The following is a 21,607-nucleotide window of genomic DNA, read 5'->3' on the forward strand; positions in this document are numbered from 1 at the left end:
ATCCCGAAAGAGGTGTGTGCGTGCGCGCTATTTTCTCCGGCGGCGGGCCCAAAGCCGGGTAGCCTGTTGACCGAAGCTCCTGGGCAATCGTTCATCGCGGCTCGATGCGCCCATTCTCTGGCGCCGAGAGTGGCCCGTAACGCAGCGGCGGACGCGTGATGCAAGCGCCGCTTGCGCGCAGAATGGGCTCCCCTCTCGCCCTCCCGAACCAGAGTGGCCCGGTGCGCTGTAGCTCACGCTCCGCTCCCGGCGTGGATGAGAAGCGGCGAGGCAGAGCCGCCGAAGCTGCTGCTGCTGCGGCGACCGGGATGGAAGTAGTGGGGGGAAGACACCTCTCCCACACGCGCGCCCACCACTCCCAGAGCGAACGGCGCAGCGGGGGGCGAGCGCAGTGCTCGCGTCGCCACGCGGGCTGCAACGGCCTCTTATGACGCCGCATGCAAAACTCGCCGTCCGAATTGCGTATCTCGTCGCGTCCCACGCGTTTTGTGTCGGTGAGTCGCGCACGCTGGAGAGGTTGCGCGCGTTCCGGAGAGCCAGCAGTTCTGCCGACCGATCGCTCCTTTCTTTATGCACTGCATCTCCGCCCGCTTCCTTTCGCATACGCGTCGGTGCACTTAAATTTGCTGGCATTTGAGTTGGCCGTGCTATATCGGGCAGCGGCGGGCGGAGATAAGCATGGCGGCGGAGGCTAGGTTGGTGTTATCCTTGTTTGGTTTTCCCTCTTTTCTTTTTTCGCGCACACCGAAGATTCTGATGTCAAATATTTGCTTCTTTTATTTTTTTTTACAGCGACAGCTGTTAAGCGCCTGTTCCTGGGTTTCGCGGGGTCGTCATACTAGTAGTAGTAGTAATATGTAGTAGTCGTCGGCGTAAACGGTGGGTGCGCTACCATGGGACCCACTCTGAGGGTGGCTACCGTTGTGGGAGGAGGGTATGACGAGAGCGGTGCAATGCATAGCCGGTTGGTGGTCACCACCGGAAAGATCTCGGAGAGTGTTTACCGCGAAATGAGAAGGGTATCGCTACAGCAGAGGCATTCCTGACCACAGATTGGTTACCGTGGGAGGAGGAAGGTATTGCGATAGCGTAACAAGGCGCAATCGGTGGGCGGTTGTCGCGGGGATACTCCGGAGGGTAGTTACACTGGAAGGTGTAGAATGGTTACCGTGGAAGGAGTAGGGTACGGCGGGAGCATAGGAATGCATCCTCAGAAGGTGGTTACCACGGGGACCGTTTGGAAGGTGCTTACAATGGAAGGAGGAGGTTACTGCGAGAGTGTAAGAAGGCGCGACCGATGGGTGGCTACCATGTGAACCACATGGAGGTTAGATACCCAGGAAGGCGGCTGGTATACCTAGAGCGTAAGAAGGCGTAACCGATGGGTGGATGCCATGTGAACCAGCCAAAGGGTAGTTACCCTGGAAGGAGGAGAAGGATTACCGTGGAATTCAGGTGGCATCGCGAGAGCATGGGAAATTTTAATCGGAGGGTGGTTACTGTGGAAGCAAGAAGGTATATGGCGAGAGCGTGAGGCGCTCCATATTTCCATAACACTATCTTACAATTTTCAAATTTTCAAATTTTTTTTTTTGCCGAGAATGTTAGACATGTTTGCGCAGCCAATCTTATACCGCAACTTTCCGCCAAAAGAACCTTCGCAGAACTATGATAGCCACAGCGCGAAGCTTTGTCAATGGGTTACGCTGCGCTGTTTAAGGAGTTGTCGTGTCCGGTCGCTGTGTTGAATGCAGCGAAAGACGCACACGGTACTTTTAGACTTCGTTTATTTAAAGCTGATGAGGGTGCGACCAGCGTCGACCGAGGCAGGAGCCGAACTGGCCGCCCGAAGAAAGGAGGGAGTGGAGAAGCGTCCACGGCAGGGAGTGGCTTCCCAGAACAGGAGGAGGGTGCGGGGGCGCACCGTGGGGGGGCATCCGGCGACAGCGTGCGACGAGGGGCAAGCGGTCGTTAGGAGGAGGATTGAGTGGTCGTTAGGAGGAGGATGCGACTGTCGTTAGGAGGGGAATGCGAGTGGTCGTTAGGAGGGGGCGCACACACACAAAAGCAACAAGGGGACACAACACTTCCTTCCCCCTTAGAAAGTTGCCCGGTATCGTGCAGGGGGTCGGCGCTCACGCGTGGAGGCGCGCTGGCTTTGTGCGCTCGGGGGAGAAACACTTGTAGGCTGGCTGTTGTTCGCTGTGTCTCCTAGGTCTGTCCTGGGCGAAGTCTCTTCTTCCGGGAAGAGGTGCCAGGCTATGTGGGAAAATGGTGCACGTGTTCTCTCCGCTGGCGGACAGCTCTCAGACGGCGTCGTAAATCTACGCAGCTGGTTGAGATGTCGGCGTGCTACTGTGCCATGTATGTTGACGAGCCAAGAGCGCAGGCCTATGCGTCTGACAATTGTAGCTTCCTCCCAGCGTGGCTTTTTCAGAAACTGTCGGGCGAGGACGCGCTGCCCCTCATTAAGCGTGCCGCAGCGCGGAATTGCTTTTTCTTCCCGGAACGTCTCTGCCTTTGGCTCGGGGAGGATGGCTGTGAGCTGGGTTCGCATTTCACGCTCGAACATCATTTTCGAGGGGGTCTCGCCTGTTGTGCTCTGAACCGTCGTGTGCTGCTTGAAGAGAAAGCGCGCAAGGCGGCGCTGCAGCGAGCCTGTCTGATCTCTTTCAAGGGCGCGTTTTAGCTCGGCTACGTAGCGCTCGGCTTGTCCGTTTGTCGCTGGGTGGTAGGGGGCCGATGTAACTGATGAGATCCCGTTGTCGCGATAAAACTTGAGGATCTCCGCAGACACAAACGGTGTTCCGTTGTCCGACACTACCTTGCGCGGCAGGCCGAACGTTGCAAATAGTGATCGGAGGTTGTCAATGACTGCTGCCGAAGTCGTCTGTCCCATTTGCCTTATCTCAAGCCACTTTGTGTAGGCATCTACGACCACAAGGAAAGTGCAGCCCTCAATTGGTCCTGCAAAATCAATGTGCAGTGTGTGCCATGGTGTGTCTGGCTTTTCCCATTCTGGGACAGGAGCTTTCGGCGGGGCGCTCCGGCTGCTCTGGCAAGGCTTGCATTCTCGCACCACTGTTTCGATGTCGTTGTCAATGCCAGGCCACCACATGTAGCTTCTGGCACACTTTTTCATTGCAACGATGCCCCGATGTCCGGCGTGGATGAGAGACATAGCTTGTGCGCGTAGTTCTCTCGGCATCACAACTCGGGACCCAAATATGATGCAGCCGCGATGGGTGCTCAACTCTGTAGCTCGCCTGCGGTAAGCGTCGAAGTTGTCCCCTTTGAGTTTGTGCACGTTGCCTTGTTGAACAGCTGTGTAAACTAGCCGGAGAGCTGCGCACTTCTGCGTAGATGCTGCAACTGTGCCTGCTGTAAGCGGAGGTTCTGGCAGTGCTTCGAACATCAGAACGTCTCCTGGTGGAAATGGTTCGTCAACAGTTGCGTCTAGTGGCAGACGGCTTAGCGCATCGGCGTTTTGGTGTTTACTCCCATTGCGGTAGACCAGAGCGTAGTCGTACGCTGAGAGTTTGATGGAATGCTGCGTCGGCTCGATGACACCTTGCTGCTCCAGTTTGTTCAACTCTTTTTCAACTGAATCTCGGAGAGCAAACGGCACCGGCCTGGCCTTCAGAAATTTGGGTTGCGCGTTGTCCAACAACTCCAGTGTGACCGGGGGCCCTTCGTTTCCTGGAATCTCTTCCGAGAATACTCTTTCGTATTTCTCTTGCAGTTGCTCAACCATGTTCTGGCTCGGCGTCTGGTGTATTCCGCATATCATCACGCCTAGTGGAGAAAACCAGTTTCTCCCTAGAAGGCTTGATCCTGTGCCCTTCACAACAAGCAGAGGTAGCGTATGGGTCTGGCCGTTGTAGTTAACCTGCACGTTGGCAGAGCCCAATAGTGGCAGATTCTGTCCTGACCACGTTCGCAGGTGCGTGTCGTCTTGTTGCAGGGCGGGTGCGTCAGATGGCCATGAAGTTCGGAACGTGTCCTCACTGATCAGAGTACAGGCTGCGCCGGAGTCCACCTCGAACTTAATCAGCTGGTGATGTACGCTTACTTCTGTAAAAATCTTCGGTCGCGTGCCGAGATTCATGGTGTTCAGGTCGTACAACACAGATGGTGTTGCTGATGTTGTTCCATGGAGATCAGATAGCGGCGTATTCTCTGAGGCGTTGACGCTGTGATTAGGCTGGGAAGGTGACTTTATCTTGGCAAGTCTCCGTTTCGTAATGCATGCTCTTTCGATATGCCCTCGCTTGTGGCAAAAATTACACGTGGCTGACTGGAATCGACATCCCTGGGGGTTGTGTTGGTCGTCACACCGCCAGCAGCGTTGTGCCTTTTTGACCGATTTTACAACAACAGAAGGCTTGCGCACCTGGTTGCTTGTCTGGTGTACCGGCTCGGTGTTCCGGCGAATCCCTCTCTGCTGGTGACCGGCGCTCTCCGCTCGAACGGCGATGTCGTAAGCTTTGCTGAATGTGAGGTCCTTCTCAGCGAACAGGCGCTGCTGCAGTGACTCGTCACTCAGTCCGCACACAAATCTGTCGCGTAACATCACGTCCAAGGGAAGCATGGTGGTGTTAGCAGAAGAAGCTGCGTCTCCCTCCTGCCCGGTAGCTGTTGTCGACAGCGTTCCAAAATTGCAGTCGGCAGCGAGCTTCTTGAGCGCGGCTACGTAGGCGCTCACAGTTTCTCCTCCCAGTTGATCTCGTCGTTGGAAGCGAGCCCGGCTGTAGACCTCGGATGGCCTTGGGTCGTAGTGCTTTTGCAGCGCTTTTACGATGTCGTCGTAAGACACTGCCGCTGGTGTGCTTGGCTGAATAAGGGCGCAGACAGTATCGTAGGTCTGCTCCCCGCACAGCGTCAGCAGGTTGGCCCTCTTCAAGGCTGGGTCTGTGATGTTGTTAGCTTCAAAGTAGAACTGAAGGCGTCCAACCCACGATGACCACGATGAGCCGTTGAATTCTGGTATCTGATTGGGAAACCCTCGCGTAGCCATGGCTTGTCAATAGCGTTGCGTAGCGCGGGTCGAATCCACTTTCTCGTCGCCACTGTCGTGTCCGGTCGCTGTGTTGAATGCAGCGAAAGACGCACACGGTACTTTTAGACTTCGTTTATTTAAAGCTGATGAGGGTGCGACCAGCGTCGACCGAGGCAGGAGCCGAACTGGCCGCCCGAAGAAAGGAGGGAGTGGAGAAGCGTCCACGGCAGGGAGTGGCTTCCCAGAACAGGAGGAGGGTGCGGGGGCGCACCGTGGGGGGGCATCCGGCGACAGCGTGCGACGAGGGGCAAGCGGTCGTTAGGAGGAGGATTGAGTGGTCGTTAGGAGGAGGATGCGACTGTCGTTAGGAGGGGAATGCGAGTGGTCGTTAGGAGGGGGCGCACACACACAAAAGCAACAAGGGGACACAACAGGAGTAACTGCAGAAAATGAAATCGCTCTATATTCATAGACCGCCCAAGCTTCTGCCGAAGTTGCCGTTTTGCGCAGTCGTAAGAAGGACATAACTCGGTCTATATACGCGGCCGGTGTGCAGAGCATATTTTCATATCCCCACTATGAGAGGTTGCACCAAGTACTCTGCACCAAGCTCCAACACCTACTGCTGCGAACTAGAGCGGATGCTCGCCAAGAGGAACATGTCCTCGCATATTGTGCTCCGCAAAGTGTGGGCGCTGTTCTTCACACCTTAAATCTTCACAGCATAGAAAGAAGACGTGAAGTCGGCTTCGAACTGCTGATACTCACAAGGAGAGACGCGTAGGGGCTCGAAAAATGTCAGCTCCTAAATTCGGCGCTCTTCTTGTCAACGCGCTCGACGCATGGTAACAATATATATATATATGGCAAGTGTAGAAATCGTTCCTTTCTCCGCACGCGAAGGCTTTCGGGTAAGCTAGACTGACGTTTTCTTTCGATCGCTTTCCGATTCGTGTTCCGACTAAGCGGCACAAGACAGCTCGGATGACTTGGGAAGTAAACACGAGCCCAAGGAGATCTGCGACTTGCATGGGATTTGGCACCTGGCGAAAGACGTCAGGTTGTATTGGGGCGCGCATTCGAACCTGGCTTCGTTCCTCCTTCTTCTTGGTTGATGCGGAACGTCAAAGCTCGCAGGGAACGCACGTAGCCGAAGTCTTACGCGCGAAACACAGGCGTGAAAGGGGAACATGTTATCGCTTTTGACGCACGGTTCATCTGGCACAGGTTGTATACAGATGTGCGCCAGCACGTATAGTTCTGTTTTTTTTTTTTTTTGCGCTGCCTCTTGCTTTGTTAATACGTATGTCTCTGTGGTATTTTCGATAATTTTATAACTTTTTCAACTCTTTCTGCATTCGACATATGTGTTCCATCATTCCACTAAGTCCCGAAGGCAATAGTACATGTTCGTCGATAGTGGCTATTGACTTCCTGATTTCGCTGATAGATGGGCGCGGGCTTTCGGGCTGAAGCGAAATTTGACATCATTTATTGAAGATCTCGCGAATGCCGGCCTGTCAAGTATCGGCTCTGCCGAAGAACGGTTGGGCCCTGCCCACGCTTTCCGGACTAAGCTGGTGAGAAACCTGTAAACCGTGCGCTTCATCAGGACAACGAGAAAGATGATCGCTTTCCCATGGCCGAGAGCACTTTAGACACGCACACGAAATCGGAGAATAGAGCCTCACAGATCGATTATCTCCGAGCAACGCGCATTCAGCTTAATATGCGCGAGAAAACCTCGCTGTAGTTGGGAAATGTTCCCGCGGTATTTACACTACCTATTCCCGCCGGCAAAGAAAAGAAAACAGATCACTAAAGAAGTAAATCTGCCTGTGAGCATAGTTCCCCGTTTTGGGGATCGAAGAAAGTTCCTGCTTGACATCTTTCAAAGACCAGTCGGTGGCGTTCGGCTGCATTTTATGTGTTTCCCAGTCCTGTCGCAGTTGGTCGACATGCCTGCTCCATGCATGCGCAGGTGTCCTGGCAAGCTTAAAGTGAGCCGAATACGATAAGTACTTTAGAGCTAAATTTGATTGAGTTTGAATGGTTATGAGGGCTGTATGAAACGTAAAACAATACTTTAAACGGCCTATAGTCAGAACTTTAGCGCTCTACATAGCAGTTTCAAGCTAGAACTTTTCAAACGGAACTGCGAAATGATTCCAGCAAGTGATGGTTTTGTAGTTTAGACACACAGATATATATATATATATTGCAATGAAGAAGGCAGTGCGCCAGCACCAACGACGACGAAGCGATTTGTGCGTCCTCCGATACCGGCGGCCGCGCGCGTGGAGAGCTCGAGCTCGCTCTTCGTTCTGTTCTGGTGCCGCCGCTACTCGATCAGCCTGTGCCATCGTTGCGCTGCCAGTCCTTCGAGCTTTCCAATAAACCCCTCTTCAATATATATATATATATATATATATATATATATATATATATATATATATATATATATATATATATATATATATATGGTTTGGTTTATGGGGTTTAACGTCCCAAAGCGACTAAGGCTATGAGAGACGCCGTAGTGAAGAGTGAAGGGCTCCGGAAATTTCGACCACCTGGGGTTCTTTAACGTGCACTGACATCACACAGTACACGGGCCTCTAGAAGTTCTCCTCCAAAGAAATTCCAGCCGCCGCGGCCGGGATCGAACCCGCGTCTTTTGGGTCAGCAGCCGAGCACCATAACCACTGAGCCACCGCGGCGGCATATATATATATATATATATATATATTGCGCTCGTTTGACGCAACCTTTCCCTCGCTCTGAAGCGTTGTTGAGCAATTTGTTTTACATTTCTCTGTTTTGATGTATTTTCACCTCGAACAAAGTCTGAAGAGTATGTCACTTGCGTACTTATTATTGCATTCGAGAGTTCGCCTTGCGGCGTTAGGGAAAGCAAACTGGTTAATATGAAACTACCGCATTCAAAACAAAGGTGGCGTTTGTCATAGCACAATGTACCAAACTGTACCGCAAATATCGCTGTTGGGCTAAGCTGGAAAAGCGGTGAACGCATGCCTTCTTGACTCTCAAGGTAAGCGGCTATCACCAGCGTACCGAATGAAATTCACACCTAGTTCACGTGCGGGGTTCAGGTAAACCACGATATGCTGCCCTCTTACTCGACTGAACTATGTCGAATTGCGCGCCCGTCTTTCGCAAATGTTATGCATCCATAGCATAAGGTTCGCGAAAACCGAAACCCGTATGACGTACATGCTACAACTCTTGACTATACGTCAGCGCCACAGACTCGAAAGAAAGCAGGTAGGCGTGCAATTGGTTCACGTTTACTGAAGGAAATTGCGAAGCCGCTTGCTGATGAGACGACGGAAGAATTATACGACGCGGAGCCTGATTATCCATGCGAACAAGCACCCCTACCCCGCATAGGTAAAGTCCGAGACCATCGTTTTCGGTTTTCATAACGCTCCAAGATTACTTAAGGAATATCTTGGTTCGATAATTGGAAAATTTTCTGTGAACAATTTTAGAAATAAATTATCTCTTTTTATAATGGAATAAGGTATATATTTTTATCAAGCAGAGGATTTAACAGTGAGGAGCACTTGTCTTTTAGTGGCATGAGATATGTGACGCCTATTTTAAAGACAGCTTACAGTGAGGAAGTGTTTTTAGCCAGGAAGTGTTTCTTTTCTTTTTCATTCCGCATTATCATTGTTCACGGCTGATTTATATATGGATATCCAGCATTCCCGCTTTGCACGGGCCCGTCCTTGAGATCGTTTTCTTCAAAGCAGCCGCGGTTATTTGGAATCCATGCTAGCGTGTTAGCGCCGAGCAGCGCTTCGGAACTTGATACAGTACGCCTAACACTGAAGCGAAGTATTCGTGTTTTGGAAGTCGCATTTAGCTTCCACTGTTGGATTCAACCTCTTAGTGAAACCAGGTGTGCCGTTTCAAGGGCCATACGATGCTGATGATTATCAACCAGTTCATTCAGAAGAGCTCTCACTAACAGGCTGCAGGCAGTTATCAGTATTTAGGAATTTTTACGACTGGTGGAGCATTGTGCACCCGGGGTTGGTTTCTACGTTTTCGAAATCACAGCTGTTTGGACAAAATTCGGTTTCAACTCGATTTTTGTGTAAAATTTGTTCTTGGTGAAAAAATAGGGCAACCTCCAGGCTTACTTGCAACCAAATATCGTTATGAATGTTTTCCGCCATACCGACGCGTTCTGAATCATAACTTCATTTAACAAGGTGCGTGCATTAACTGATATGAATGCTTGGCGAAGAATCCAATGCAATTAGAAAAAAAAACAAATTTCAATGAGCGGTCGTTATTCCATTCCTTTTTCAGGTAAAGAGGTGTCACTTCAAAGCATCCCTTAATGCCGATTTGCCATTTGGCATATCGGTACGGCATAGCGTTTTCTTGTGTCTCGGAAGTTAGAGCTGTGAATTCGGGTGCGATCGTGTATGGTCGCTCGGTATCATGTTTAGGGTTACATTAGTGCGTGAATTCTTCAGTTGAAACGAGCTGCGCGTTATTGCTGAACGTCATGTGTGCGGCATCTCGTGTATCATCGCCCAACCTGCGTCGAAATTCACCACGACGCACCAGACTGCAACCGACCCAGCTCCATCCGCTATTGCGGGCTGTTCCAAACTTGGCGCAGATGCACACATACTCAGTGACACGCGCGGCCCCACGCAACGGCCGAAATGAACCGATGCCTGCTACCCACGGCCAGCGTCGATTCGTGGCCCAAGTTTGCTCAAGCCGCGTACAGGCGGCGTACCAACCCGCGCGCGCTTCCTCCTCTCCCTCGACCGTTTACGCTCTCCTCTATTCAAACAGGAAAAGGCGAGAAGAGACGGGCGCATCGGCGTAGCACCCTCTCTCCTCAGGGCCTTCCCCTCCGTTTATGCTCGTCCTCCTCGCACCAGAGGCAGGGGAGGAGCGCCTGGCGCGCGCGCGCGAGGTGGGCTTTCGGGCAGAACGCGCGTGGCCGAGGCGGGAGTCGGGACCCGAGCTCGCACTGTTCCCCGTGTGACCTGCAGCGGAGGCTTCACCGCGCGGCGGCCGTGTCTGGCGGCGCCGGCAGCATGTGAGCGCGGACGAAAGCGGCCGTCGCAACGTCGAGAAGCGCATCCCGCGTTCGGCCGCCTGCTCGCTCGGCGGAGGCCCGTCCCCATCCCGCGTGTGGATACCGGCGGCGTGTTACCGCCCCGCTTCGGACGTCGTTTGTGTCCCTCCGAGTTGTGTGGTCGAGCGGGTGCGGCTGGCACTTCGGCAGTGCCCTCTCTTTTTGGCCGGTGAGTCCTTCTTTTTTCCTTGTTTCACCACGCCGCTTTCGCCGGGTAAATACCTGAAGTGACCGTGCTCGAAAGCTTATTATTCTGTAGACAAAGTACACCCCTGGAGAATTATGCGCCGAGCATCTTCTTCAGGGGTGTTGTAGGCAGCGCGCGTGGTCGAAGGTTGTTCCTGACTCTGGTGAGTTGTAATTTGCGACGTCCGTTTGGGCTTTGCGGAAGTGATTGCAGCACACTCTGGCAATTGATGTCATATTCGAACGAACGGTATCTCACATATGATGTGCTTCGAACGAAAACGCCGCAGTGAATGAAATTTTTGGCAAGTATAATGCGTAGAAAAAATAATTTCCTATGGCTTCCCTTCACTTTTGTGCCACTAGCAGGTGAATAAGCTGCGCAGAGGAACGCATCCCATAAGCTTGCTTGTCGGATGCGTTTCTTCTTGCGGGCTCACCCTGGAAATGTCTGTGTGTTTATCTTTTTCTCACTTTCGTGACAGTTACTTTCGAGCCAGGAATGGGAACAAGTTGCGTTAGCGCCTGCTACACGGGAATGTCTCTCGTTCACTCTGGTTAATTACGATCCGCAGCCCGACAAGAAAGGGAAAAGAAATCGCAAGGGATTCAGGCACTTCGCCCGAATAGCCGCATGCTCTGCCCTCGAATGAAAGCAGATCCCTGTAATGCATTTCCGAATGACCCAAGGCGAAACCGGCGGGTCCTGCTCCTGTCGGAACTCGGCCCTCTTTGATTGCCGCCAGAGGCTGCGCTACTGCCATCGGCGCGTGAAGCGGGCGTTGACTAATGGCTGCACGAAGCGATGATAATGCTAGAGAAGACCACCCCGGGCGTTCCTTGCCTGATTACTAAACAAGACGGCAATCGTTACCGTTGGGCTGCTGCTGCTGCTCGGCGAGCGCCGGAAATGTGCGACGATATTTGCACTGCGCAAGGCGTTAATTGCGCCATTAGCGTAATTTTTGCCGGCGTGGAACTCCTTTCACCCGCTTGACGGTTCTTGCTGGCGAGATACACGCGCAGAAAGAAAACACATGTTGTCCTGCGTGTGACCAGCGGTGTCACGACGCGTTCTAACGGGCAATTTCGGGACAAACCGTAATCGGGGCACCGACCCGTTCATCTGAAAGAGGAGCGAGCGCAAGCGAAAGCAACGTCCCCGGACGTACTACATCTGAGCTGCATCTAGCGTTCTGTACTCTGTTCGCGCAAAAACGAACTAATCAGGGTCGCAGGAATGGTTTGCTTCCTTGTGCGTTCACTGGCTTATTATTTCCGAAATTATGTCTTTTTTCTTTTTAGGACAACTGAAGCAGCCAGTTGTTAGTGCGTGCATCTGTTGTGTCGAAACGTTCGGCCCTACGCCGACATCAATACTTCCCGCTATATAGTATGGCCCGTTATACGGCGTTTCGTTCGCCGGTGTTTTCCTTCACAGCTAGATCAGGAAAGAGGAAGGTGCGTTCTTCTGCTGGGAGATTATTATCCTACGAGGCTAAGACATGCGTTGAGCTGGTGTACAAGAGCAACCGGAAGTAACGCAAAGACGTGGGATCAACGCCATTCCCGTACATCTGAGTTACTTCGCGAGTGGTCCCTAATTTGTTGAGCTGCCGAGTTTTTTTTTTTTCTTTTTTACGCACAATCCAACTGAGCCGGTCGAAAGTTATCCTCAGCTCTTTATCTTTCCATACATTCATCATAAACGCACTCGTGTGACAGAACACGGGATCTGTGCAATCAGTGTGCGATTCTCGCTAACTTCCTGCGGTATGTCTTTGGCGAGTAGGGCTTCGCGAATATGCAGTATTGCGCAGAGAAGTCTCGCAAATCGAGAGCAGCTAGTTGTGTAGCGAACGCCGGGTCTCAGCCTGGCGCACTCGGCTGTCAGAGTGGCAGGACGCGAAGCAAGTGGGGAAACGCCGAGCCGCTTCAAAAGCGCGAGCCGCGCGCGCAGTTTACTCGAGTCGGCCCTTCTTTGTCTTGTCGGCCAACGCTTGTGGAGGGCCGCGGCAATCTTATCGCCGACAAGCTACACGGCTCGGACTCGATTGGGCCCCGAGAGCTGCGCGCCGCGCCTTCCGACGGGCGGCAATATTTCTTTCCTCGCGGAGAATTTTGTCGTTTGTCAGCAGCTAGAGAAAGTGAGGGAGAGAGCGACGCGCGAGTGTTATGCGCTGCAGCGCCGACCTCCCGTCACGCAGCACGGGGGCCCCAGGGGTCGCGGTGCTGTGCCCCCGTGCCGTTCGCACGTCTCGGTGCAGGTCACCGTGTTGTATATAGAAGGCTCTAAGACCCTAGAAGTCTGGACCTCCGTCGCGACCGCCGGCATCAAGCCGCGCGCACACCTCTCTTGCGCTTCTTTATCGTCTCGGATAGAGAGGCAGAACTCGCAGTTTAACACGAGGAACTGCGCCGCAGTTATGTCTTGAATCTGCTACGCGTTTCATTGGTGGGTCACGTCAGTAGCCAGCGAACAGTGCAATAGTCCGCCCGGAATTACTCGTTCAAAAGCAATACGCAGCCTCTGCCGTTGACTGGGGATATCTAAACCTGGTTTCGCTGCCTATCCTCACTGTTTTTTCTTCTTCTGAAGTGCGACAGACAGTCAGATATTCGACTGTTTTTTTAGTGTGTGGGCTTCTGGGCCCTTTGTTCTCGTCTCAAGGAAGCATTGTTTCGAAACAGACTGGGGTGAGGCGTGGTAGTGTTGCAAATGGTAGACTAAAGTGTGGCTGAGACGAAGGTCTCTGTGCTCCGTTTTGCTCCCCAAATGCCCGCCCCGTGTTCGGTCTTTCGCGTCCCTTCCTGGTTCGTATCGTGAGCCCAGTCAGCTCGTCTCGGAGAGGCGATGTTATTTTCGGGCCATCATGGGCGCTCTGTCCTCACCTTCCGTATTTCTAAGAGCTTGGTTTCCACTAGACACGCTCTACCATCGGCGTTGCTGCGAATAATTAATGCGTAATTGCGCGCGCATGATCCTGCAAAGCACGCGCGAATAATCGACGCTGTTAATATTCACCTCCATCCGTGATTATAAAAGGGGACAACTTCACCGATTACGGCGTGCCCTTTTGTCCGTGTTGTCTGTAACCTCATGAATAATGCACGCCAGGCAAGCGACGCGATGAGCAGAATGAAATCCTCCCATTGTCAGCGGGCGCCGTTAGAAATAACGTTACCCCTCTCCATGCCGTTGTCAGGGCCTTTGAAAAGTATTCACGGATACCACCCGCAGCCGGTTGCAGTAAGTACTGCGTCGATGAGCAAAGCGAACCGAAAGCAACTGATAGGACGCGCTGGAAATGTTTAGAACGTCACGAATACGTCTCTGGGATGCTGACGGTGAACTTCAGTCTCGGTCTGGAAAAACTTAATAGCGCGGTGCAAAGGAACGAGCCAGAGAGTGCAGTGGCGCTGTCGAACAGCTCTATCCATGCACTTGTCGCTCAGGCTGGATGTCGTTTGGCGAGAGGGCCGCAGCAATATTTGCGAACGGGTCTGCAGTGCGGTGCATGCGTTTCACCTGCTCGCAATTTGGCCCCGCGTGCTGGTTGACCGCCAGCGACGCATCATCGCCCGTCGCGCCGGCTGTCCGAGCCCGTCGGCTGCGCAGATGAAAATGGTCCGCCCTGGCTGCGCCATACCACTACCGCCGCCGCAACTACCGGTGTCCCAGGGCGGTGCAGAGGGCGTCGTTTAGGCCGGGCGCGTAGGTGCGCAAACCTGACGCTCGTATTTGCTGCTGCTGGGTGGGGTTGCGGTGCATGGGAAACCGCTGGTGTTCGCGCCGGGTGGGAATGACATGAGGCGCAGCGGCGGGGCCTTCCTCCGCCAGACGGGGGGCGGGGACGCTCTGCCGCAGTTGGGGCCTGGGCGGTGAAAACGCACGCACCCCCCGCCGGAGGAGCAGACACGCGGGGCCCAGCCGAAATGAACCTGGCCGGCTTAAAGAGCCGCGCGGCGCCGGGCGTGTCATCGGTGGCGGGAGGGGGTGGGTGCCGCCGCCGCTGAGATATGGAATCGGTTTCCAGGTCGTCAGCTTCTGCACCTGGGGGTCGGCCGTCTCCTCGCTCCCGTTGATCACGCGGGGGCGCGTGGGCCGCGCTCGCCGTCAGCGACCGTTACGCGCGGCACCCCGCCTGAGTGCTTGCGCGCTTTCTTTTTTCTTCTTATTCATCTTCGCTCCGCTATCGAGAATATATTCTTGGTCGTTACAACGCGGTGAAGACGGCCCCGCTCCAAATTTCGCGTCCTATCATCAGGCATCTGGATCCCGCGATCCTACCCTACGAATTCAGCCCTCGGAGAGTCTTCGTTGCTCAGTAGCCGGGCTATTTCTTGAAGCAGTTACTGTGTACGGGTGAGTGCACGAAGTGCAGTGCCTTAGATGCGCTCCGCGAAAAGCTACGCGCGTCATTGCGAACTACACGGGAGAAAGGATTGAGTAAGACCTTTAATTATTTCCGAAGAGTGCTGGTGTGGGTCGGGAAATGGCTCAACAAAGCGGCACAGAGCGAAGAATTAGTCAAGTAATTACTTTCCGCTAGTATCTCCCAGTGTGCTCAGAAGGAATGCGTTCAGCCTATGGTAGACGCAGCCTCGGTTCCTTTTTTAGACCCTGTTTTTTGACACCGCAGCTCTACACCGAACTCGCTAGCGGCTGTCGAGGATTCAGTGATCGAAAAAAAAAATGGTCTAGTCTATTCCCTTCCGACTTCGAATGTCTCCTATTGCAGCGCCTGTTATTCAGCGCGCCGCATGTGTAACTTAAATTACGCGACATTTAGCGACCGAAATCACATCTTTGCTCATGGCTCGCTAACGTCCATCGAGGACGAAATGAAAAAACGACGCAGGAAAACGCCTCCACCAAACTGCGAGTGGCGCCGCGAGGGCCGCTAACGACGGCGATCGACGGTAATCACCGCGCACCGCGACAACCGCGCCTCGTTTTCTTCTTCCAGCAGCCACAGAGAAAGCAGCAGCCGCCAGTGCGTAGTAGTGCTCGCAGCAGCGGCAGCAGTCGACCACAGATTGAGCGGAACCACCGGTGCGTCTCCCGAAAAGAAAAGTAAAGAGAGAAGACACTGCTGGAGGAAAGCGGCAGCGCGGGCGAAATGCCCTCCGAGACGCAGCAGCTACAACCCCCGCACGCGGGCTCGTCCGCGCGCAGACAGGGCGCGTATTTCAGCAGGTCGTCAGGGACAGGACTGAAGAAGATGACGCTGGCACGGCGGCGGCCGTGTAGCATGCGAGCGCTCGCGCCGAGAGAAACATGGGGAGCGCGAGTCATCGCCGCGCCTGTTTGTTTTACGCGCTGTCCCTACGCGCTCCTCGGAAAACATCTATTTTCTCGCGTTTCAACATCGCCGTTCATCGCGCGGAGCTTGTCTCTGTGCCACCACTGGTGCATCCTGGTGCTTGCTTTCTTCCTCACTTTTCTTTTAGCTCGTTCTACTTCTACACACACGATGAGTTGCTTGTGAAAAATTGTTCGTCGCATCGCTCGGTAAGTGGTGGGAGTTCTCTACTACTCGTTGAACGAGCTGCCTTCGCGTAGCATCGCCACACATCGAGCATGGGAGGAGAAAATGAGCTCCTCCAAGGCGAGACGGAAGGGATGTGGGAGACAGCCAAGGGTGCTTTTTGAAATTTATCGCGACTTCGAGGAGAAAAAATTGGCTGTAGTTTAGCTCTGGTTAAACCTGGAGTGACGCGATAGCTACGGCTGGCCGAGTGGAACTCGCTGAGTCGAATTGAAAAGTCATAGTCTTTCGCCGCTGCGTTTCGCTGGGCGTTCCTTCTCAGCTTCGTCCCTGGACGTAGATCCACAGTTACTGCGTAATTTCCTTTCCTGAAATACAATTTTCATTTCCTTCAGTACGGCCCCTCTTTCTCGTCCTTCTTTCACTCCCACTTCCTCCCTTCCTGTACGTTGCGGTCCGAGCGTGCACCGCGGTGGTTGTAGGCAACGGCTCAAGGTCGGTGCGACCACGGCCGAGGTGCAACCACGGCGAAAGTGCGACCATGCTGACGAGGCGTAGCGGCTGGCGTAGCTACAATAGTGTAGCTATCGCTACACAATAACCTGACTAGACTCGGGTTGTGGCATTTTTGTATACTTCCCCAGTTCTAGGACCGCAGTTCTAGGTGTTGGCCACTTTTCAGTACACGGCGAGGCACGAATATTGTGAGCGACCTAAAAAGTCAGCAGTGGTGGGCATAGACGCGGCCCCCTAGTGCCGAAATCACACGCGTGGCTGAAGTGCTGCGACGCGACTAAACCGTGCATTTCACCGCGTATTCGTTCGCTTGCGTCTGCCTTTTTCTGCAGAGGGCGCACCATGTGCGAACTGCGTTCGCGTCCGTCGTTTGCGAAACCCAAGCCTCTTTCACGCGGACGCTGATTACCTAGGCGGAAAAGAAGTAATAAAGCTGCGCGAAGCGAAACCTTATTGTTTCGGAGCTTAAGCCATCGCGACGGCGGGGATTTCGAGGGATTTGGCTCGTTGCGTCTCGCAGTGATTGCCCGCTTTGCAAGTTTGTTGCGCCCGTTCTTTATTTGTCGCATCCTCGCCCTCACTCTGCGGACGCGCTCCAGCGGCGCCAGACTTTGTTTCGGGTGGCCCCGCTGCTAGCAGTCGGCCTTTTAGTGTTCTTTCGCAGCAGCCGCTGCAGAGTGGAGCCGCGGCTGAGATCTGCAAAGGAGGCGTTTACTTTCTTTTTTATTATTCCTCGCCATTTAATCGCGTTGCGCTTTGCGCGTTCATTCGAAGCTCCGAACTCTTCAAAACAAAGATCCTCCTCAATGTGCGCGTTTGTCTTCGCTTCTTACGTCGCGCTCCGTGTTTGTCGAGGGCACTGCGACCATTTATTTGACAACGCCGCTCGCCTTCTTTCATGTTTCGAAACAAGCTGAAGTAAGAGCAAAATCGTTTCGTTACTCTCATAAAAACTCGAATCAAAGGGCCCACTCGCAGATAAAGTTTGCTCAGCTTCCTTTTCAGCGCTTGTCTAGATTGAGCCCTCAGGTAAAGCAACCCGAAGAATGCTGGCTAATGACTCTACATCCGTGCTTGTTTGCCACGGGCTTACTTCGTAATTGATTTACGAGTTGCACAGTCTGTGCCGATTGCTTCCTCTGGCCCATTGTCAAGCGCCTTCGGTGCGGCTGTGCTGGAACGAGCGCGCCGCACAAAGCCGTCGCCAGCGCGGGGAACACTCGGTGTGACGCGAAGTGACAGCCCTAACGTGCGCTCATGTTCCAGTGCACACTCCAGTAACAAAACCGACGACGAGCGCCACGTTTTGCGAAAATCCCCGCCACAGCGTCGTCGCACATTAAGGCGCATACACTGTACCAGCGTGTATACTAAGTAATGCCCAAGCTCACCACAGCAGCCGCAGTACTTTGCCAGCGGCGTTCGGCGGAGGGCAGTGTCCCATGATCGCAATCATCGCGGCCCCGCCCGTGCTGACACTGCTCGCCGTCGGGGGTGCGCGCAGCAGAGGCGCTGGCCGCGTGGCAGCGCATCCGGCAGGCAGCCCGAGTCGCGCCCCATGCCAATCTAAGCGCCGCGCAGACAGCGAAGACCGCAGCCCAGGCGAGTGCAAACAACGCGTCATGGCTGTGCGGTAGTCGACTCGAACACCCGCGCTTTACACAGTCGGCTCCGCAGCGAACCCGTTCACGGACGCGCACACTGTGCCCGCCTCTCATACTGCGTAGTAGTGCGCGTCGGGGTCATGCGTCTCCATTGCTCTTCGTCGGCGTCGCCCATCGGAAGCCTGCAGCCCCCCGCTGACAGTTGTGCATCACACACACACCGATGCTCGTTTCCATCTCGCTACGGGGGAGGAGGCCTCGTCCATCGTCTCCCGACACGCTTGCAGCCAGCGCTGTGTCCCTGGGGGCGGCCGCGGCCCACGCGCCCCGAGCGTAGTTTGGGGGACCACCGCCGCACGGCGCCATAAACGCCCCGAGCGGCGGGACAGCGCCAGTTTGCCCAGTCGCTTCTCCGCGGCTTGTACGGGGCCCTAACAACGGCTGCGCGCATTTTCGCTGGCGTTGTAAAGCGGAGAAGCTTTTTAGCACGCTGCGCGTGGTGACGGCAATTCTTGTTGTTGTGTTCTTCCGTTGCTAGCTCTTGTTATTGCGTGGGCGCGTTGGGGAATTGGGGAAGCGCGGCACGCTGTTTTTCCTTTGGTTGCTTTTGACCTTGCACTTCACCACGCCGGGCGTGTCAACAGGGGCCCACTGTTCTGGATGGATGAAGAAAAAAATTGCGGAAATAAATAGCAGTGCGTTTAAAAGCCCTCGGCTTGAACAGGCGCTTCATGTTCTCTATAATATGAAGACCTAGATAGCGGCGACGTCGGGACGCTAGTGATTTACAGAATTACGAGAGGGTACTTGAAATAATGGGAATGTGAGTAACAATGTAGGTGCGTTTTTCGAGTCAACTGTAATGAAAGCTATCTTAGGGATGAGAGTACTGAAATCACATAGGTTTTTCTTCGCGAAGTTGTGGGAGACAAGCTTCTAAGCTAGTAACTCACATTTTGGCATGTACCCTCCCCATGGCATTAATGGGAGGGAAGCGGTTAAATCTACTCCGAATATAGCATTGCTCATTTACTTTTTTTTTTTTTAGAAGTTGAGTATGGTGAATGCGGACGATCGTATATCCGCGCGCATCGCAGCAATTTTTAAGCGTGAAATGATAATCGCCCGAGTCAACCATGGCGCCGGATGCAATATAAATTTAGTCGCGGAGTATATTTCCTCATTAAGTTTTTCGCGCAACTGGCTCCAGGTTTGAAGCGAGCCTTCGCGCAGTGTCGTAGTTATGGCACTCTCTGGTGCAGTGGGACAATTCTCTTAGAAATTCGCACAGTCCCGATCGAACACAAGTCCCCGTTGCCGGTCATCGGCTGAAGTCTCCACAGCCCCGCAGATTCCCGAAGTTGTCGCAGGGAAAGTGGCCAGTCTTCTGCAAACAGACTCGCAATTGCTGTCCGTCATGCGGGTTTCCGATAAAGCTGCACAGCCCAATAGGGAAGGACATGCAAAAGAGTACACTGTCTGCGAGAAACGCTCTAAAGCATACAATTGCACAGTATGAGAGCGCGTCCATCAGCGCCAGCATTTGTTCGGGGGAAGTACGCGGCGGTTGTAGCTCGTATAGCGGGTCGCAGGAAGAAGGGAAGGCTTCGGCATCGCTGCGAAAAGGGCGATGAGAGTGGCGGCTAGCTCGCGTGCACCCCGATTACAAAGAGTAAGTGCTCATCAGAGCACGTCTCCCCCGTAGTCTTACTACGCAGGAGGAGGTATGAGGAGGAGGAGGCCAGGAACTGAGAGGTGCCCTCACTGTGGCGCTGCACCGAACATTTTTGATGTGCGGCACTAGTTGTAACATCCGCCTCACATGCGGGAGGTGTGGGGTTCGATCCCCTGTGCCGCTGGGTACCAACCGGTGATTCAAAGGGTACAAGCTTTCCCCTGCCCTGGTGCTCGGCTTCTTTAGGGTGAAATGCTTGCAAAATGGGTCTCTGACCCCCCCCCCCCCCCTTGTGTAGTCGAAAACACCTTGTGCCATTGTGCTCTTTGGGCACAGATGCACTTGCGCCATAAAGATCCGTCATCATCATCATCACTTGTTGTGGACGTGCCCAGCAACGGCCCCCATTAGAAGACGGCTCCTCAGGGAGGTGGGCCTGCGGTGGAACCGCTAATGTGATTATGAGAAGTGGACTATCGACAATCACTACACCGGCAACCTCTGCGACTACCTCGGCGAAACTGGACTTCACTTCTTTTAACTTTCCATCTCCTGCATCCCACTCCCGCTTTTTCAGCTTATGCCTCATGGCACACTTCACGAATAAAAAATAAAACTGCTCGTGCCCTTCTGGCTATTTCGCGCTTTTTTTTCTCCATCTGGGATACGTGAAAGGCTGTTTTACTTATGCATTGCGCATAAAGGGGATTTGCCACCTTAATACGAAAGACAAGCCGGGGAAAATGCATCAAGTTTCTTCATTGGGCTCTTTAATAACTTGTTTAAAACGCCAAAGTTGCTGTTCGTATCAATTGTATGTCGTTTTTCGCAGTGAATATTTTTCCTCACAATCAATTAAACAATATTTTCCTTTGGTTTTCCGGCACCCATTGTTCACGAAAATGCACTAACGGTTTGATTCGGGTCTCGCGCAACTTACTGCGCTATCTCTAATTCGCTTCTTGGGGAGGACAATAACTTATCACCGCGTACTCTTCGACGGTAACGGACGTTTTAGATTTTTTTTTTATCCTCGCTTGCTTCTTTCAACTTCAATAAAACCGCGTAGCGAAGTAGGCTGCCTTATTCAATAAGTTTCCAGACGAGGATGTCCACTGAGGAGCTTGTCTCCAGTAATTGCGTTATCGACTACGACTCGTACAGGAACCTACAGTGCCTCCCAAGAACAGCTTACTGCCGGATATCTCCAGAAAAGATGTGAGCCCCTTGCAAAATATTGTGGGCAATAAGTTGGTTTGTTTCAAGAGTCTTTGCATCATTTACACTACGACCGCTGCTTGAAAACCTCCATGACACTGTTTTTCAGATTTCTGGAACGCTCAGTCGTGTGACTGAGTATACGGTAGAGCCAAGAGTTTCGGCACGCGTCCCTAATTCCTTCTTAATTAAACTAATCTTTAGCGCAAATGCCGTGGTTGTTTTGATTTGATTAGTCGGTGGCTTTATTTTGTATTATGCGCTGTCAAAACCGGGTGGCAAGAATAAGTATAGGCTCGCAATCTTATAAATGGCTACAGCAAATTCACTGGCACCAAACCGAGGACGAGAACAGAAATAGAAAGCAAAAGAAAAATGGCACAACTCGATGCATCGTGAGCTGTGGCCCTGGACGAGGCGAGAAAACTGAAGTGCGCAATTAATTATTCCTCTTCATATTCCTCTCGTAAAAAGCACCGGGGAAACAAAAAAAAACAAAAAAAAACGAGCTACCACGTTGAAAACCACCGAACTCAACAGAGAGGATTTGTTCCTCCCAGCTTCGCGGCGCGCGTTTCTCCTTCTTCTGTTGTTCCTTCTTATCTACACGTTCATACTTGTTCCTTTTTCTCTACGCTGAGCTCTCCGGAAGGCATGCCGCTTCATTAGTTTTTCTATCGTCTCCGGCTCGTTTATTCTGGCACTTCGCGGCTGCGCAGCACGCGGACGATCGTGTTGTTTTGTTTCTGCACTACCTTCGCCAGAAGCTCGCTGTCTTACATC

At 53.1% G+C, this 21,607-nt stretch overlaps 1 protein-coding gene across 6 annotated transcripts in view; it reads left to right on the plus strand.

Annotated features, from left to right (window-relative positions):
- Ddr (discoidin domain-containing receptor 2) overlaps positions 1-21,607 on the plus strand; it is a 608,941-nt gene that overhangs the window by 430,284 nt on the left and 157,050 nt on the right. Inside the window, exon 1 of one of the 6 annotated variants that reach the window (XM_089582434.1) lies at positions 9,996-10,302. The exons of the other annotated variants lie outside the window; for them this stretch is intronic. The gene's annotated coding sequence lies outside the window, so the exon portion shown is untranslated. Of the gene's footprint in view, positions 1-9,995; positions 10,303-21,607 lie in introns of those variants that run through there. 6 annotated transcript variants of the gene reach the window in all.

The sequence above is a fragment of the Amblyomma mixtum genome, chromosome 3, assembly GCF_055824585.1.
Source record: "Amblyomma mixtum isolate Tamu chromosome 3, ASM5582458v1, whole genome shotgun sequence".
NCBI lineage: Eukaryota > Metazoa > Arthropoda > Arachnida > Ixodida > Ixodidae > Amblyomma > Amblyomma mixtum.